General features: G+C 45.2%; 1 pseudogene; it reads right to left on the reverse strand.

Moving 5' to 3' along the window:
* Nucleotides 1-325: 325 nt before the first annotated feature.
* On the reverse strand, nt 326-3505 carry LOC136324851 (bifunctional heparan sulfate N-deacetylase/N-sulfotransferase 2-like; annotated as a pseudogene).
* Nucleotides 3506-16229: the final 12724 nt, after the last annotated feature.

Genomic DNA, 16229 nt, shown 5'->3' on the forward strand with positions numbered 1-16229 from the left:
TAACTCCACCCCACTGTCCAAGACCATGGGGTCAAAGGTGAGTAGTACCATAATGTGGGGTATCAAGGGATGCCCTTCCCTTCTTAGCTATCCCAGGCCTGGGGGCCACTGAGGTAGAAGGGGGAGCGGCCAAGGCACTCAAATCCCCCTTGTGGACCATGTTCTGGGCTTGCCCCTTAGGGAAACAGGGCTTTTTGCTGGTATGAAGGATGGGACATCAGCTCAGACTGGAATGCTGCAGTTCTTCCCAAAGCCATAAGGGCACTGGCTGTCCAAGCCGGCTCAGGAGCTTTGACAGCTCCAAACTGTGGTTCCGGAAAAAATCCGTAAGGAAAAGGCGGGACTCAGTGTACATATCTGGGTACCTCTGACCTTTGCTTTTGCCTAGACAGCGAGTCTTACTACCTCCAAGTCCCTGGCACCAGAATCCCTTACCTTCATCAAACCTGAGGGTCTGTGTGTAGTTCAGAAAGGGTGTGATACCCAGAAACTTCTGGATGCTGTCCATTGAAGCAGCTGGGTTGGTTCACAGCTCTTCCCCATCCATAACCAGCACCTATTATTCTGAGGGGTAGTAAGTCAGCCAGCGTTGCAGATGGGTGGAATAGTAACCAGAGACAAGGCAGCGGTTTTGCAAGGACCGAAGTGCCAGAGGGGCCTGGGAGGAGGTTGAAATCACCTGGTAGAAGGTATGGTTCAGAGCAGCTGGGTCTCCGTGTGCTCGCTGGTGCTGGTACCAGGAGTAGGCCCTGTCAGCAGGGTTGGTGAGCACAGTGATGATCTTGGCTCGTGGTAGGAGGGCAGCCCCTTGCCACAGTACAACTTCTGAGTCAAAGTAGGTAGCACTTTTTTCAAACAAAGTCAGTGCTCGCATTGGAAGGGATAGGAAAGAAGTCCATGTACCAGTCAATGCCCTTGTGGTAATTAGGGCCATTGAAGAACTGAATCTCCTCAAAGGTGCTGGGGCTAAGGAAGCTGCTGGTCACAGCTGGGTGCAGGCTCAGGAAGAAGTGAATAGCTGTGGTCCCTGTCTTCTGGGGTCCCACAATGAGGAACTTGGGGAGCCGATCACAGGTTTTCTCCTTGGACCAGATATCTTTGTGCCTCTTGTCATCACAGGGATTCTGCCAAAGGGGGCTTCGCTCTTGAGGGAAGAGTTCAAAGTACTTCCGTGCAAGAGGAACAGGAGGAAGGGTCTGTAAGCGCAGCCGTGTCCAGCACTGGAGGAAGCGCACCAGGCTTTCAAAGGTGTATAGGCCCAGTTAATCATTTCCATAATTGGACAGATGGGTCATAAATATGCTGATCGGATTAAGCAGAAAGAGCTCTCCACCTCGGATGCTCCGGTCTAGTTCATGATAGCCTCCAGGATACTCATTATAGAAGATCGTGTGAGTGAAGAGGCCACATGTCTGCCGTGAATGCCATTGTGAATGAAGCCACAGCGATAGTGGGCAGGGCAGAGATGGGGATACTCCTCAGTGCTGGTCACCTGGATGCCCCACACAGATTTCCAGGCCTCACAGAGCTGCGTGTGGATGGGGTACACGCCCGAGTGGTGGGGAGCCACAGCATACCCCAGATCCGTGGGAATCGCATGCTCCAAAGCAAACTGTTTGTTGAGCCTCATCTGGTCAGCCAGCAGGGAGTGGTTGTGAAACAGGTGGCTGCATGTGGCTCCACATGTGCAGGAACCACCAGAATTCTCTGTGGTGCTTCAGCAGCATGTCGTCCCCTGCATCCTCCTCCTCTGTCCCAGTATGATAGAACTTGCCCGAGAAGCCCAAGTTGAAGGTGAAGTTGGGGACTAAGGTCCTGAGTTTGTTCTAGGTGCTCAACAGAGCCACAGCATCAGCCACCTTCATGTGGGTACCTTCCTTGCCCACAAAGATATCATCAATGTCTACCAAGGTGTAGCGGTCAAGGTCCAGGCAAAGGCGCTTGCCAGTGAGGTATGCAACAGCATCAAAGTTTGTGGAGCCAGAAGGAAAGGCCATGGCCAAAGAGGACCTGCTGGATGCCATCATGAAGCCCCAAGTCCTGTACCACAGTGGGAAGCCGCGCCTGGCGAGGTACTGGTCCTGGAACAGAGGGCTCAGCTGTCTGAAGGCTAGCAAGAAGCACTGGTTCATATGTGCTATGATTGGATTGGAAGATGGTCCAGTCATCACTGGGCAATGGCCCAGACTCCAGGTGGCTAGGGCGTGTGAGATGCAGTAGTGGGGCAGAAGGATTCACTTGGTAGTCCTGGAGCCCCAAGTTGGAGTACAGAAAAAGGGGAAAGCCTTTAAGCTGGGCACTCAGTAGGCTATGCTCATGAGCTCGGAAAAAGCCAATGATGCCCACACCATATTCTAGTACCGGTCTAACAGTTCCCGACTCCAGGCATCCAGGTTGACATACTTGAGCAAGTTCTCATAAATGACCAAGACATAGCAGCCACGGGTATGATCAATCAGTGTGGGCATGTCCCCTTGGCCAGGTGCCAGCTCAGTGCTATAATGAAAACGACTAGACTCCGAGATGGCAACAATCTCCTGCCCCAGCTGTGAGTATGCACTCTCCACAAACACAAGGACCACAGGTTCAGTTTGAGCTGTCTCTGGAGGCCTGGGAGGCCGAGGTGGGATTGGAGGCTGTACAGGGCTAGGGCCAGGGCCAGGGCCAGCTGCCCCACCACTGCTGCAGTCTCCCAAGGGCAAAGGCAAGGATTCCTTGGCCTTGGGACTGGTAGATAGGTAGTAAGCCAGGAAGCCCATGGAGCCCAGATTGAAAGCAATCAGCAGCAGTATGAGGCGATGCAGTTTCAGCATACCACCTTCCACAGCTTGAACATGGCAGGGGGGCAGGGGGGCAGGGAGACAGGGATGGGGACTACTTCAAGGGATGGGAGGAAAGAGTTCTAGAGGCTAGGGCTCTCTTGGGAGGGTGGAAGAATAGGAAAATAGGTGAAAGAAACTACTTCAGGGTCAGTTCCCTGAGGAGGTGAGACAAGTTCCCTTAGTATAGGGTAGGGTAGGGGAAGTAGAAGGGGCAAACTGGGACAACCGGACAGAGTCCACTGGTGTCAGGTCACCATGGCCCCCTGGCCCATAGCTTCAGGATGCAAATCTAGCCAGGCTCCACTCTTAGTCCTGCTTGAGCTCCTCACATCAGAGGTCAGCAAAGCCCACAAACTTTGCCCTTCCTATCTTCTGCTCACTGGATGATTTGTTTTCCCAGAAAAAAACTCTCTTTGCCAGACATTCTTCTAAGAGCTTTCCATCTCTGTAATGCTCACACCAGCCCCAGGATCCCACAGCTCAGTCAGAGAAGGACTGGGATTCTAAGTCAGGCCTGTCAAGCCCCACAGGCCGTTCTCTGAACCACTGCATTTTGGCTTCATACCCGGCAGAGAGGGCGGCGTCCCCGAGTCCCGGAGCTGCCCGGCTTCCCTGCTTTCGGGGCCGCACGCCGCGGCGCAGCGGCTCCGCCATCTCCGAGCGTACGCTCCACGGCAGCCGGGCCCAACTACCGCTCCGACCAGGGGGGAGGCGGCGCACCGCCGTTCACCCAGTCGCTCTGGTCCCGCCGCTTCCGGGCCAGGCGGTTGAGCGACCGGGATGCTGGGCGCCCGAAGACGGTCCTCCCAGAGACTTTAAATATTAGATTCAGTAGCCACACGTCACTGCCTTGTTCACCATTCTATGGAATTTGATACTCTTGAAAGTTGAAAAACTGGTAACATTTATTTTTCCTGACAATGGCCAGAGTAACAGATCTATTTGCTAATGAAAAGTCTTACCTTGATGTGCTGATACAATTTCAGAGAATGTTGAAAATTTAGGACAACAAAATGTCTTCATTGGTGTCCTGTCTAGGTAGCTGTCATGCCTGTGGCCAAGGCCAGGCAGGTTCACATTGGATTCAGGCAGCCCGTAGAGAAACGTGGAGCCCAAAAGTGTTGGACCATAACCATTTATTGGAGGCTTGCAATTACAGGCGAGCAAATAAACAAAAGTGAAAGGGCTAATAAACAAAGGAAAATCTGGTAATTCACAGTAAGGGCAAGGGAGTAAGCAAAACTGCAACTCACGGTAGCGGGAGAGCAATCTGGGAGAATTGCTGCCCAGGGAAAACTATGGGTGTTTCCGCCACGTGCTCATTCACTAATCAAGCAAAGTGTTTGCAGCTAGTAAACCTGCTAGCAAGTCTAACACAGCTGCCCCACAGTAAATCAATTGGTTAGAGCGTCCTCAAAATAAGGCAAGGTTGTGGATTCATAAGTAAGTGGAACAGCCCTGGCCGGTTGGCTCAGTGGTAGAGCGTCGGCCTGGCGTGCAGAAGTCCCGGGTTCGATTCCCGGCCAGGGCACACAGGAGAAGCGCCCATCTGCTTCTCCACCCCTCCCCCTCTCCTTCCTCTCTGTCTCTCTCTTCCCCTCCCGCAGCAAGGCTCCATTGGAGCAAAGATGGCCCGGGCGCTGGGGATGGCTCCTTGGCCTCTGCCTCAGGCGCTAGAGTGGCTCTGGTTGCAATAGAGTGACGCCCCGGAGGGGCAGAGCATCGCCCCCTGGTGGGTGTGCCGGGTGGATCCCGGTCGGGCACATGCGGGAGTCTGTCTGACTGTCTCTCCCCGTTTCCAGCTTCAGAAAAATACAAAAAATAATAATAATAATAATAAGTGGAACAACAAATTGATCTCTCTCTCCTCCTCTCCACCTAAAATTTAAAAAAATTTGGCCCTGGCTGGTTAGCTCAGCGGTAGAGCGTCGGTCTGGCGTGCGGGGGACCCGGGTTTGATTCCCGGCCAGGGCACATAGGAGAAGCGCCCATTTGCTTCTCCCTCCCCCACCCCCTCCTTCCTCTCTGTCTCTCTCTTCCCCTCCCTCAGCCAAGGCTCCATTGGAGCAAAGATGGCCTGGGCACTGGGGATGGCTCCTTGGTCTCTGCCCCAGGCGCTAGAGTGGCTCTGGTCGCGGCAGAGCGATGCTCCGGAGGGGCAGAGCATCGCCCCCTGGTGGGCAGAGCGTCGCCCCCTGGTGGGCGTGCCGGGTGGATCCCGGTTGGGCACATACAGGAGTCTGTCTGACTGTCTCTCCTTGTTTCCAGCTTCAGAAAAATACAAAAAAAAAAAAAAAAAAAAAGAAACTAAAGTACGCCTGACCTGTGGTGGCACAGTGGATAAAGCGTCAACCTGGAAACGCTGAGGTTGCCAGTTCAAAACCCTGGGCTTGCCTGGTCAAGGCACATATGGGAGTTGATGCTTTCTGCTCCTCCCCCCTTCTCTCTCTCTCTCTCTTTCTGTCTCTCTCCCCTCTCTATAATGAATAAATAAAATCTTTAAAAAAAATTAAAAAAAGAAACTAAAATACCACTATAGTATAGAAATAAACAAAACAAATGAAGTAAAAAATTAAGCAATGAATAATTTTATTTGAAGATTTTAATATACCCACTATCAGATATTAATGTATCAAGGAGATTAAAATATATGTACTAGAGGATACAAAATAAATATCCAGAAATAGCTTGCATTTTTATACACCAATAATGAACTACCAGAAAGGGAAACTAAGAAAACAATACCATTCACAATTATTATTATTATTATTTATTTATTTATTTATTTATTTATTACAGAGACAGAGAGAGAGTCGGAGAGAGGGATAGATAGGGACAGACAAAAGGAATGGAGACAGATGAGAAACATCAATCATCAGTTTTTTGTTGTGACACCTTAGTTGTTCATTGATTGCTTTCTCCTATGTGCCTTGACCGTGGGCCTTCAGCTGATCCAGTAACCCCTTGCTCAAGCCAGTGACCTTGGATCCAAGCTGGTGAGCTTTTGCTCAACCCAGATGATCCCGCGCTCGAGCTGGCGACCTCAGGGTCTCGAAGCTGGGTCTTCTGCATCCCAGTCCGACGCTCTATCTACTGCGCCACCGCCTGGTCAGGCCACAATTATTTTAAGAAGAATAAAATACTGGCCCTTTCCAGTAGGTGAGTGGTAGAGCATTGTCCCGAATGTGGAAGTCCTGAGTTCAATTCCCAGTCAAGGCAAACAGGAGAAGCGACCATCTGCTTCTCTTCACCTCCCCCTCCTCTCTCTCTTTCTCTCTTACACTCACTGCAGCCATGGCTCGAATGATTTGAGCGCGTTGTCCCTGGGCACTGAGGATGGCTCCTTGGAGCCTTCACCTCAGGTACTATGTAGCTCAGTTGTGAGTATCGGCCCCAAATGGGCAGAGCACTGGCCCCAAAGAGGGGCTGTCGGGTGGATCCAGGGGAGGGAACATGTGAGTGTCTGTCTATCTCCCCTCCTCTCACTTAAATAGAAGAAGGAGGAGGAGGAGGAAGAGGAGGAGAGGAAAACACTTATGAATAAATTTAACCAAGGATGTAAAAGATCTGTACTTGGGAAATTATAAAACACTGAAGGAAGAAACTGGAGAAGATACAAATAGGTGAAAGCATATATTGCATTTATTGATAGGAAAAATGAACAGAATTAAAATGTCCATATTACCCAAAGTAATGTATAGATTCAATACAATTCCTGTCATGATACCAATAGCATATTTCACAAAACTAGAACAAATATTCCAAAAATTTATATAGAACCACAAAAGACCCCATATAGTAACAGCAATATTGGGAAGGAAGAACAAAATTGGAGGAATCAAATTATCTGATATCAAACTGTACTACTAGGCCATAGTTAGTAAGAACAGCATAGCACTGGCATTAAAACAGACATATAGATCAATGAAACAGAACAAAGTAAACCCAGACCTTAATAGTCAATATTTGACAAAGGAGGCAAGAACATAAAATGGGATAAAGATAGTCTATTAAATAAATGGTGTTAGGAAAATTGGACAGATGCATGTAGGAAAAAAAAAAAGAAACTGGACCACCTTTTTATTCCCTCCACAAGAAAGAATTCAAATTGGATTAAAGACTTAAATAGAGGAGAGGCTCAAACCATAAAATATCCTAGAATAGAGTATAGGCGGTAAAATCTTAGACATTTCTCATAGCCATATTTTTTTCTAATATATCTCCTCAGGCAAGAAAAACAAAAGAAAAAAATTAAATGAGACTACATTATACTAAACAGTTTTTGCATGCAAAAGAAACCAATAAAATGAAAAGACAAACAATTGAATGGGAGAACATATTTGCCAATACATCTAATAATGGGTTAATATCCAAAATTTATAAAGAACTTATAAAATTCCCTGGCCTGGTAGTACAATTGGTTAGGGTGTCATCCCAATATGCCAAGATTATGGGTTCAATCCTCAGTCAGGGCACATACAAGAATCAAATAATGAATGCATAAATAAGTGAACAACAAATAGATGTTTCTCTCTCTTGCCTTTCCTCTCTCTCTCTCTCTCTCTCTCTCTCTAAATATCAATCAATACATTTAAATATTTAGGTCCTGGATGGATTGCTCAGTGGTACAGCTTAGCCTGGCTTGTGCATGTTCTGGGTTCAATTCCCAGTCAGGGCACACAGGAGAAGTGATCATCTGCTTCTCCACCCTTACCCCCACCATTCTCTATCTCTTCTTCCTCTCCCACAGCCATGACTCCATTGGAGCAAGTTGGTCCCAAGCGCTGATGATGGCATGGCTCCATGGCCTTGCTTCAGGCTCTAAAATAGCTGGGTTGCCAAGCAATGGAGCAACAGCCACAGATGGGCAGAGCATCACCCTGTAAGCGGCTTACTGGGTGGATCCTGGTCAGGGCACATGCAGAAGTCTGTCTCTCTGCATCCCCACTTCTCACTTACGAAAAATAAATTATAGCCTGACCAGGTAGTGGTGCAGTGGATAGAGCATTAGATGCAGGTTAGAATCCCCAAGGTTGCTACCTTGAGCACGGGCTCATATGGCTTGAGTGCAGGGTTGCTGGCTTGAGCGTGGAATCATAGATGTGACCCAATGGTCACTAGTTTGAGCCCAGAGGTTACTAGCTTAAAGGCCAAGGTCGCTGGCTTGAGCTCAAGGCCGCTGGCTTGAGCAAGGGGTCACTGGCTCTGCCGTAGGGCTCCAATCAAGGCACATATGAGAAAGCAATCATTGAAAAACTAAGGTGTCACAACAAAGAATTGATGCTTCTTATCTCTCTCCCTTCCTGTCTGTCTGTTCCTATCTGTCCCTCTCTCTGAGTCTCTGTCTCTGTCAAAAAAAAAGTTATTAAAAAAGAACTTAGGGCCTGGCAGGTTTGCTCAGTGGTAGAGTGTTGGCCCAGTGTGTGGATGTCTAGGGTTCAATTCCTGGTCAGGGCACCTGGGAGAAACACCCATCTGCTTCTCTACTCCTTCTCCTCTTGCTTCTCTCTCTCTTTTTTTCCCTCTCTCCCCCTCCTTCAGCCACGACTCCATTGTAGTAAGTTGGCCCCAGGCTCTGAGGATGGCTTCATGACCTCCACCTCAGGTGCTGAGAAGAGCTTGGTTGCTGAGCAACAGGGCAACACCCTAGATGGTCAGAGTATTACCCCTTAGTGGATTTGCCAGATGGATCCCAGTAGGGGCGCATGCAGGAGTCTGTCTCTGCCTCCCTTCCTCTCACTGAATAAAAAATAAATAAAAATAAAAAAGAACTTACAAATTTCAACACAAAAATGAAAAAAAAAATCTAGTTAAAAAATGCTCAAAGGTCCTGAATATACACTTCTCCAAAGAGGACATGCAGATGGCCAATAGACATATGAAAAGATTCTTAATGTCATTAATCATCAGGGAAATGTAAATTAAAACCTCGATGAGACATCACCTTACACCTGTCAAAATAGCTACCATAAAGAAATCAACAAACAAGTGCTGGCGAGGGTGTGGAAAAAAGGGATGCCTTGTGCACTTCTGATGGGAATGCAGACTGGTGCAGCCACTGTAGAAAGCAGTATGGAATTACCTCAAAAATTAAAAGGAAACTGCCTTATAACCTCGTGATTTCCCTTCTGGCAATTTGCCCAAAGATATCCAGATCACTAATGCACAAGAATAAATGCAACCCTATGTTCACTACAACATTATTTACAATAGCCAAGATCTGGAAGCAGCCTATTTTCATCAGTACATGAGTGGATAAGAAAGGTGTAATACATTTACACAATGGAATACTACGCAGCCATAAAAATAAAAATAAATTTTACCCTTTGTACAGCATGAATTGAACTGGAGATCATTATGTTAAGTGAAATAAGCCAGTCAGAGGAAGCCAAGTATCACATCATTTCACTCTATGTGCTATTTAATGAACAAAATAAGCTACCAAGCAAAATATAAACAAAATGTTAGCAATTAGTGAATATGAATAAAAGCATTTACAAGAATTTTTGTACTATTTTAAATATAATTCTCTAAGTTTAAAATTATTTTAAAATAAAAAATATTATCTGAAAAACATCTGGATCTGTAACTTTTTGGAAGTGTGTGTGTGTGTGTGTGTGTGTGTGTGACAAAGACAGAGAGAGGAACAGATAGGAACAGACAGGAAGGGAGAGAGATGAGAAACATCAATTCTTTGTTGTGACACCTTAGTTGTTCATTGACTGCTTTCTCATATGTGCCTTGACCCGAGTGGGGGGGGTGCTAAGCTAATGACACCTTGCTCAAGCCAGCGACCTTGGGCTCAAGCCAGTGATTTTGATTTTTGGGCTTCAAGCCAGAGACCATGGGATCATCTCTATGATCTCACGCTCAAGCCAAGGACCTTGTGTTCAACCAGTGAGCCTGCACTCAAGCTTGTGACCTTGGGTTTTTGAACCTGGGTCTTCTGCATCCCAGTTGGATGCTCTATCCACTCGCTGCCATCTGGTCAGTTGGAATTTATTTATTTATTTATTTATTTTATTTTTTTTGTATTTTTCTGAAGCTGGAAACGGGGAGAGACAGCCAAACAGACTCCCGCATGCGCCCGACCGCGATCCACCCGGCACGCCCACCAGGGGGCGACGCTCTGCCCACCAGGGGGCGATGCCCTGCCCCTCCGGGGCGTCGCTCTGTTGCGACCAGAGCCACTCTAGCACCTGGGGCAGAGGCCAAGGAGCCATCCCCAGCGCCCGGGCCATCTTTGCTCCAATGGAGCCTTGCTGCGGGAGGGGAAGAGAGAGACAGAGAGGAAGGAGAGGGGGAGGGGTGGAGAAGCAGATGGGTGCTTCTCCTGTGTGCCCTGGCCGGGAATCGAACCCAGGACTTCTGCACGCCAGGCCGACGCTCTACCAGTGAGCCAACCGGCCAGGACCGGAATTTTTTTTAAATGTATATTTTATTGATTCTAGGGAGAGGAAGGGAGAAAGAGAGAGACAAGAACATCTATCAGTTCCTGCATGTGCCCTAACTGGGGATCGAACTGGCAACTTCTGTGTTTCAGGACAATGCTACAACCAACTAAGCTATGCGGGCAGGGCAGGGAAATTTTTATTATTGTTTCAAAAATACTCTTCTTTCCTATTTCTTCTTGGGTTGATTTTGGTAATTTTTCTTGGCAATAGTCTGTTTTATCTAAGATTTAAAATTTGTTAACAAAAATTGTACAAGGTGTTTAATTTTAATTTATTGATTTATTTTTTAAGTGCGAGAAGGGGAGATAGCGAGGCAGACTCTGCATGCGCCCAGAGCGAGATCCACCTGGCAACCCTGCTTGAGTCTGATGCTCAAAACAACCAAGCTATCCTGAGGCTGATGCTCAGACCAAACAACCCATTGGCTGCAGGAAAGGAAGAGGGTAAGAAGCGGGAGATAGACGGGAAGAAGAAGGGGAACAAAAGTGTGACCTGACCGGGATCCCAACCCGGGACGTCCATACACTGGGCTCTATTCAGTTAGCCACCGCCAGAGCCAATTCATTGATTTTAAAGAGACTAGGAGAGAGAGAGAGAAACGTCAATTTGTTGTTCCATTTATTTATGCATTTATGTGTTGATTCTTTTTTTTGTCTTGCTTTGTTATTTATTTATTATTTTATTTTTTAATTTTTTTACAGAGACAGAGAGAGAGTCAGAGAGAGGGATAGATAGGGACAGACAGGCAGGGACAAAGAGAGATGAGAAGCATCAATCATCAGTTTTTCGTTGCGACACCTTAGTTGTTTATTGATTGCTTTCTCATATGTGCCTTGACCATGGGCCTTCAGCAGACCAAGTAACCCCTTGCTGGAGCCAGCGACCTTGGGTCCAAGCTGGTGAGCTTTGCTCAAACCAGATGAGCCCGCGCTCAAACTGGCAACCTCAGGGTCTTGAACCTGGGTCCTCCACATCCCAGTTCAATGCTCTATCCACTGCGTTATCGCCGGTCAGGCTTTTTTTTTTTTTTTTTTAATATTTTATTTAATGATTTTTAGAGAGAGAGAGAGAGCAAGAAACATCAACTCATAGTTGCTTCACTTTAGCTGTTCATTGATTCTTTCTCATAAGTGCCTTGACCGAACAAGCCCAGGGTTTTGAACTGGCAATTCAGCATTGCAGGTTGACACTCTATCCACTGCGCCACCCCAGATCAAGCTCACTGGGAATTAAACTCACAACATTGAAGTGTCAGGAAAATGCTCTAATCAACTGAGCTACCAAGCAAGGGCAGAGTTTTCTTAATAAAAACTGTGTTACAGCTTTATCTTACTTGGTATTATTCTTCCTACAGTTTATACATGTACTCTATAGGGTGTCATAACTAATATTGACTGTGACTTGTCTAGTTTATTACTCTTCGAATAAAGTTTTGGTTACTTTCATCCTTTCTATATTTGTCTTTGAATATATTATTATTATTGTGATATTTAGATTTTCCTCTTCTAATTTTTAGGTTTGTTATATTCCACTATTTCCAACTCTGACTCCAATATGTAATTCATTAATTTTGTTTTATATTTTACCCAGAAAGGGCAATAATGATGTTCACATTTGTTCACTTGGACCACTTTAGAATCTTCTATTTTGACATGCTCTAAATATTTGTAATTTCCATTATAATTTTTCCTTTCACCATGAAATGTTTTGCAGTATATTTTAAAATATGAACATATGAATGTATTTATTAATTAATATAATATGCAGTTTTATATTTCTTTCTTTCTTTCTTTTTTCTTTTCTGAAGCTGGAAACGGGGAGAGACAGTCAGACAGACTCCCGCATGCGCCCGACCGGGATCCACCCGGCACGCCCACCAGGGGCGAAGCTCTGCCACCAGGGGGCGATACTCTGCCCCTCCGGGGCGTCGCTCTGCCGCGACCAGAGCCACTCTAGCGCCTGGGGCAGAGGCCAAGGAGCCATCCCCAGCGCCCGGGCCATCTTTGCTCCAATGGAGCCTTGGCTGAGGGAGGGGAAGAGAGAGACAGAGAGGAAGGAGGGGGGGGGGAGAAGCAAATGGGCGCCTCTCCCATGTGCCCTGACCGGGAATTGAACCGGGTCCCCCGCATGCCAGGCCGACGCTCTACCGCTGAGCCAACCGGCCAGGGCGGTTTTATATTTCTTGAAGTAGTATTCCTTTTTCTATTAACTTTTCATTTTTGAACCCTGCAGTATTATAAGAGCTATTCATTCATATATAATGGAAAGTTCCTTATAACCTACTTGGTGGTCAGGTTTTGCAAATGTTCCATCTGTAATTAATTATTGAGTGAAGTTCAAAGTTTTACATTTATTGTGAATTAAAAATCACCTAGTGGATAGCATCAACCTGGGACACTGAGGTCCTGGGTTCAAATCCCCATGGTTGACAACCTGATTGCAAGTGCCAGCTTGCTTGTGGGGTCACTATCATGAGTGGGGGGCTCACTGACATGATCCCAATATCACTGGCTTGAGCCCAAGACCTCTGGCTTGTGCAAGGGGTCACTGACTCAGCCTCAGCCCCCTGGTTGTCATGTACGAAAAGGAATCAATGAACAACTAAAGTGATGCAACTAAGAGTTGGTGCTTCTCATCTGCTTTTTTCTCTCTCTACCAATAATAATAATAATAAAATAAAAAAACAAGCCATGTATTTCTGGCTGGATACTTTGGTTTGTTAAAGCATAATCCTTTTTCTTCTGAATGCATTTTATCTCCATCCTCCATTGCAAATTCTGAGCTTTATTCCCTCCCCTTTATGTTTCTGTTTTCACAAATTATTTCTGTATATGCTGTAAGTTTGTCAGTGATCTTACTGGTAGTGTTGTAACATTTTGTTCTCTGTTTCAGGTAAAATAACTCCCTTGGGTATTTCCTGCATGGCAGTCTTCTGGTGATAAATTCCCTCAGCTTCTGTGTATCTGAAAATGTATTTATTTCTTCTTCATGTTTAAAGGATAACTTTGCTGGATATATTATTCTTTTTCTTTTTAAAATTTTTATTTACTGATTTTACATAGAGAAGTTGGGGAGTAAGAAGTATCAATTTATAGTTGCTTCACTTGAGTTGTTCATTACTTGCTTGCTGTATGTGCCTTGATCGTGCAAGCCCAGTGTTTAGAACCTGCAACCTCAGCATTCCAGGTCAACACTCTATCCACTGCACCATCACAGGAGAGGCTGGATATATTATTCTTGGCAAATAATTTATTTTAATAGTTTAAATATTTGGCTACACTCTCTTTTAGCTTGAAAAGTTTTTGCTGAAAAAGCTAATGATAACCTAATGGGCTTTTCTTTTCAGGTTACTTTCTTCTTTTTCTTGGCTCTCTTGAGAATTCTTTGTCATTAATTTTTGACAGTTTTAATACATTGTGCCTTGAAGAAGGCCTTTTTGGATTGAGGTAATTAGGTCTGGATTTGAGGATCTAACTCTTTCCATAGGTTTGGGAAGTTCTCATCAACTATTTGTTTGAATAGGCTTTCCATTCCCTTCTTCTTCTCTTCTGATATGCCTATTTTTCTTATTCATATTTTTGATGAGGTAAGATAGTTCTCATTGAGTTTTTTAATTTTTAAAATTTTTTATTTATTTATTTTAGAGAGAAGAGAGATAAAAAGGCAGTGGGGAGGAGAAGGAAGCATCAAGTTGTAGATACTTCTCATATGTGTCTTGACTGAGCAAGCCTGGAGTTATGAATGAGTGACCTCAGCATTCCATGCCAGCACTTTATGCACTGGGCCACCACAGGTCAGGTTTATTTATTTATTTATTTTTGTATTTTTCTGAAGTTGGAAACGGGGAGGCAGTCAGACAGACTACCGCATGCGCCCGACCAAGATCCACCCAGCACGCCCAACAGGGGGAATGCTCTGCCGATCTGGGGCATCGCTCTGTTGCAACCAGAGCCATTCTAGCACCTGAGGCAGAGGCCACAGAGCCATCCTCAGCGCCCGGGCCAACTTTGCTCCAATGGAGCCTTGACTGCGGGAGGGGAAGAGAGAGACAGAGAGGAAGGAGAGGGGGAGGGGTGGAGAAGCAGATGGGCGCTTTTCCTGTGTGCCCTGGCCGGGAATCGAACCTGGGACTTCTGCACGCCAGGCCAACACTCTACCACTGAGCCAACCGGCCAGGGCTCATTTTTTTTTTTTTACACTCAAGTCTCTTCTTCCCTTTACATCATTTCTAGATATCTATCTTTAATATCAATAATCCTTTCTTTCATCTGGTCTGTTCTTTTTTCTATGTTCTCTAGTTTATTCTTGACCTCTTTTATTAAGTTCATCTTCAGAATTTCTGTTTGGTTCTTTTTTAAAGTTTTAGTCTCTTAGACTGGCCTGATAACTTGGTTGGTCATCCTTATGCACAAAGGTTGTCAGTTTAGCCCCTAGTCATGGCATGTGAAGAAACTGATGAATGTTTCTCTCTCTTTCTCTTTCTCTTTCCCTTCTTCTACCTCTAAAATTGATCAATAAAAAATTTAAAGCTTCAATCTCTTTTATAAAGTACTCATTTTGTTCGTTAATTTGTTTTCTGACTGAATTAAATTACCTGTCTGTTTTCTTGCATTGTGTTTAGCATTTTCAGAACTGCAGTCTTGAATTCTCTGTCATTTAAATCACAATGTCTTCTGTATATTTTTTATTTTCTTTCTGAGATGCCTTACTACCTTGTTATTCATTGTATTTTGTGGATTCCTTCTTTGTCTAGGCATCTATGTATGAGTGACACTTCTCTAAAAGATTGATTCAAAGAAGTCCTTCTATTATTTTCCACTAGGGGGCAGTGAGTCACAAATTTTTTAGCTCCAACATTTCTCTAGTTTTTTGGTTCTCCTTGGGGTGGTGTTAAATGTGAAGGAGGATGCCTCGCCTGTGATCTGGTTGCCCCAGTTCCAGGGGACCAACCCTGCAGTGGAATGAGATGTACATCGGGGCTTCTAACCCATGAAATCCCAGTGCTGTTTACCAGTCATATCTGTCTTTAGGAAACATACCTAAGCTACAAAGATAGAAAAGGAAAGAGATAGAAAAGTGAAAAAGCGAGAAATGGTTTTCCAAGTAAGTAGCATCCACAGAAAAGCAGGTATAGCCATACTTACATAACAAAATAGATTTCAAAATAACAAAGGTAACAAGAGACAAAGATGAGCATTTTATAATGATAAAGCAGACACTACATCAAGAAGACATAACACTTCTTAATATATATGTACCAAGTTAGAGAGTACCAAAATGTATAAAGCAACTACCAGCAGAATTACAGAGAGAGCCTGACAAAAACACAATCATAGTTGGGAATCTAAATACTCCATTGACATCTCTAGACAGATCATCCAAATAGAAAATCAATAAAGAAATATTAGCCCTAAATGACACATTAGAACAAATGGACATAATTGACATTTACAGAACCTTTCATTTTATTTATTTATTTATTTATTTATTTATTTATTTACAGAGACAGCGAGTCAGAGAAAGGGATTGATAGGGACAGACAAACAGGAACGGAGAGAGATGAGAAGCATCAATCATCAGTTTTTCGTTGCGACACCTTAGTTGTTCATTGATTGCTTTCTCATATGTGCCTTGACCGCGGGTCTTCAGCAGACCAAGTAACCCCTTGCTCAAGCCAGTGACCTTGGATCCAAGCTGGTGAGCTTTTACTCAAACCAGATGAACCCGTGCTCAAGTTGGCAACCTCGGGGTCTCGAACCTGGGTCCTTCTGCATCCCAGTCCGACGCTCTATCCATTGCGCCACCGCCTGGTCAGGCAGAACCTTTCATTTTAAAGACTTTATTTATTCAATTTTCAGAGAGGAGAGAGAGAGAGAGAGGGGAGGAACAGGAAGCATCAACTTCCCATATATGCCTTGACCAGGCAAGCCCAGGGTTTCGAACCGGTGACCTC

The sequence above is a fragment of the Saccopteryx bilineata genome, chromosome 2, assembly GCF_036850765.1.
Source record: "Saccopteryx bilineata isolate mSacBil1 chromosome 2, mSacBil1_pri_phased_curated, whole genome shotgun sequence".
Lineage (NCBI taxonomy): Eukaryota > Metazoa > Chordata > Mammalia > Chiroptera > Emballonuridae > Saccopteryx > Saccopteryx bilineata.